The sequence below is a fragment of the Gavialis gangeticus genome, unplaced genomic scaffold (assembly GCF_001723915.1).
Source record: "Gavialis gangeticus isolate Ggan-Ray unplaced genomic scaffold, GavGan_comp1, whole genome shotgun sequence".
NCBI lineage: Eukaryota > Metazoa > Chordata > Crocodylia > Gavialidae > Gavialis > Gavialis gangeticus.
In genome coordinates this window covers 6,173,283-6,177,440 of record NW_017728995.1, presented here as the reverse complement: position 1 = coordinate 6,177,440, position 4,158 = coordinate 6,173,283, and positions in this window count along the sequence as shown.

Genomic DNA, 4,158 nt, shown 5'->3' with positions numbered 1-4,158 from the left:
TGGGCTACTGAACTGAACATTTGTAAACAGATTTAATGTAGGGCTATGCGAAATTTTATCGGCAGTTTTGTTTCAACACCGTTTCTACTTGTTTTGAGCTTGAAACAGCAAAATAGAAATGAAACAGAAAGCTTCTAAACAGCCTCGAAATGAAGCGAGTGTGACTCATCCTTTCCTGATGTCCCTTCCAATCCCAGTGCTCTGGGGGAGGGATGGAAAAGCTGCAAAGGCGGCAGCATTGTTTGAAATGCCCTGCTTCCTGCCTTGGTGTCAGTTGAGGGAGGGCACATCTTAACATACACATGCTGTCACTCACCCATGTCATGAGTTGCTTGTCCACAGCTAGAGGTGCAGGGCTCCAGAATCCCTGCACCTATCTCTTTGGCAGCTGGTAGGCTTCTTGGCTGCAGCAGGACCTAGCAGGCCTGCAGTTTTAACCCCCCTGTGCCCCAAGACAGACACAGTCCAACAAGTACCCATGTCACGAGTTTTGCCCACCAGCAGCCAGAGGTGCAGGGCCCCAGAATCCCTGTACCTATCTCCTTGAAAGCTGGCAGGCTTTGTGGCCTCAGCAGGGGCTAACATGCCTGCAGTTTTCACCCTGCTGTGTCTTAACGTACGCACAGTGTCACCCATGTTACAAGTTTTGCTTGTCAGCAGTTTGAGATGCCGTTTCCCTGAAACCCCTGCACCTATCTCCTTGACAGCTGGCAGGCTTCATGGCCTCAGCAGGGTCTATCAGACCTGCAGCTTTCACCCTGCTGTGCCTTACCACACACAGGGCTGTGCGAAATGTCATGGGTTTTGCGGGTCTGTAGTTTGAGGTGCAGTTTTCCCCAAACCCCTGCTCCTATCTCCTTGAAACTTCGCAGGCTTTGTTGCCTCAGCAGGGCCTAGCAAGCCTGCAGTTTTGACCCCGCTGTGGCTTAACACACATGTGACACAAGATTTTTGCTTTCAAGATTCTGAGGTGCAGTTTCCCTGAAACCCCTCCACCTATCTCCTTGAAACTTGGCAGGCTTCATGCCCTCAGAAGGGGCTACCATTCCTGCAAGTTTCATCCAAATCAGGCCAGAAATGACAAAGTTATATATAGGCAGTTTCGAGTTTCCCCATTATAGCCTATGGGCGAAACGTTAAAACCTTACAGAACAAAATGGAACAGCAGTTTTGAATCGAAACAAAATGCTGTTTCATCAAAACGGAATGGTACTATTTTGCACAGCCCTAATATTTAACATTAATACTTATAATTTATTAAACTGAAGTGCTTGCAGATGCAGAGCTTCCAGTATGCAGTCTGAGAGCGATGCATGTACTTGGTCTGGCTTCCTTACAACATGCTAGTTTTGCTTCAAGTTTTATAAGGAAAAACTACAACCTTCACAGTGGGAAAGTTTGCAGAACAGGGGGTGTTGCTTTCATGTACAAATAGTGGGAATGGTGTAAAAAAATATCCCTAGGCAGCTTGCAGCATTTTACCCCTTGTCTCATAATCCTGTGCCACTGGAAAACTGGTAGGCAGCAGGTATTTGATTCAGATTCAGCTGATTTTGGAGGAACAGTGATTCATTTTGGTGATTTGAATCACTGTCCCAATTCGATTCAGATCCAGAGTTTTGGCGCTGATTGGGAGATTCCGCCATAGACTATACGGGCAGCAGTCCTCCACGCTGGACACAGCTGCCTCCAGCTGGTAAGTCTACTGTGGTGGGAGGAAAGGGGTGGGGGTTATGATCAATGTCCCCACAGCAAGGGAGAGATTGATGCTGGGACAAGGTGCCCAGCCAGGGCAGGGGGTGGAGGACTTGGGGAGGGGGATTCCTGCCACTGCGTGCTGCTGATCTGAAGCTGCTCTTTTGGTGGCTCTTACCACTGGTCTGGGAGGGCATGGGAGCAGGCGTGTGCCCCCAGATCTGCGTGGGGTAGGTTGGGCTGGGCTAGGCTGTGCTCCAGACGGTGGAAGGCGCTGGGAGTAAGGGCTATGCCCTCCTGCCACTCATGCAGTGGGGGCGGGGAGTTGCGGGATGATGCCGCTGTGCTGCCTTGGACAAGTGGCACGCAGCGAGGGAAGCCGCTCCAACCTCCCCGTGCCTCCCAGACAAGCCGGAGTTTCGCCCCACCATGCCCCAGCTGGGCGAGCAGCGGCAGGGCATGGGGGCAGACACGTGTACCTGGATTGGGGCAGGGCCAGCAGCAGGAGCTACAGGGAATTTTAGGGTGGCTGCAGCTCCCCCATAATCCCTGCTCCACTGCACTCTGCAGGGTGGGTAGAGCCAGGGCTGTGCTCTGGGTGGCAAGCCCCTGCTGCCCAGCTGCGCTCTGTGGGGCAGGCAGAGCCAGGGCTGCGCTCTGGGCTGGGGCTAGCTGCCTGGAACGCAACCCTGGCTCCACCTGTCCCATGGAGTGCAGCTCTGCCGGCAGGCGGCTGAGGCTAGTTGCCTGAAGCACAGCCCGGCCCAGCTCGCCCTGTGCAGATCTGGGGGCACACGTCGGCTTCAAAGTCCTCCCAGACCAGTGGCAAGAGCCACTGGAGGAGCCACCCGAAGAACAGCTCCTGGACCAGTGGTGTGCTGTGGCGGGAGCCCCCCTCCCTGAGTCCTGCACCCCCCCTCCCTGGCTGGGTAGCTTGTTACAGCCTTAGCCCCAACCCAATCCCACCCTCGCTGTGGGGGCATTGATGTCCCCCCCTCCCTTCCCATGCCCCTTTCCTCCCTTTTCTACCCACCGCAACAGACTTACCAGCTGGAGGCAGCTGTGGCCAGCATTGAGGACTTCTGCCTGTTTAGTCTATGGCTGAATCTCCGAATCTCTCTGAATTGATTCAGAGGCTTCTGAATCTGTTCGACCTTTAAATGGGTCTTCCGATTCAATTCGGATTTGGAGATTCGGCTGCCGAGTCGGGCCAAATCTCCTCTGAATCTAATTGGCTAACGAAGTTTCGCACAGCCCTGGTAGGCTTATGTCAAGGCAGATGCTGCTTGTTCTCTTTGTCCAGTGCCTAGGCTGTAGGACAATGGGTTCTATTTTTGGTTTCTTCCAAATACCACAGGAATACAGTCAAATATGATCTGAGCCAAGAATAAGCCCAAACTCCCACCCCATATTCCTGCTTTTATTTTAAAATAGTTGAACACTTGATTTATAATTAAAGACTAAGAGAGCTTCCAACCCATACCTAAAGGTACTCAAGAAGTTCTACAAGAACCAGGGAAAACCATGCCAGATATGTGAGTTATATATATAATTGAAACTTCATGAATTTTTCTTTTTATCTTGTATATGGAACTCTCCTTTTTTTTCCTCTTCCATTTATAGATCACTTGCACTATATACAAATGTGTAAACACTCAGTTTTAACACTCATCAATATTGGGAGGGGGTGAAAAACTTTCCTGCTGTAACTCAGACTTGCTTCAACCAGGTACAATGAACTAAAGTTGCACAGAAGCCAGACTTCTATGTAAAGAGGCCAAAGCCCCTCTTAGCTTGCAGAGACAATTTGCAGTAAAGTCACTGGCATCTTAGCAGGAGCTCTGCTTATCTGCCTGTCCTGTCTGGCACCATTCTGTTGTGCCTAGAAGTAATTTATAGGTGCAAGTTCACTAAAAGACTTCTCTCCAGTAGTTTATCACTGTGATTGTTAACTTGGGGAAGACATGATTTGCAAAGTGGTGGTGGGGGGTTCCTAATGAATTTAGTCCTTGATTTTAGAACTGCCTGATATTACATCATTTAGGAATTTATCAGTCTTAAAATCAGCTCTCATGCCTATCTAATGCTCCGGTTACTGGAGTGAAACTCAAATGGAAGCACAAGAATTATCCCAGAAATTCTAATTGTGGATTAAGTATCTTTTTAATACAGCTAGTTGATTTTATCTCTTCAGAAAGGGATAAAATTTACAACTCTGTGGTAGGGAGAAGAGAAGTAAAACAATCAGTACAAATACAATCCCTCAGGTGGTCCCCAGTCCATCAAATGCTAAAGCACATGAGTAGTCCTACTAACTAATAATGTTCAGTGTCAACATACACAAATGCTCCAGGAGCAGGGCCTCACTTTCATCCCTTTAGAAAGTTGTATGTATTTTTCTGTACAGGGCAGATTCCTAATCAAAGCAAGCCAGAGCAGTTCTTTCATAGTCTGTTACTGCCA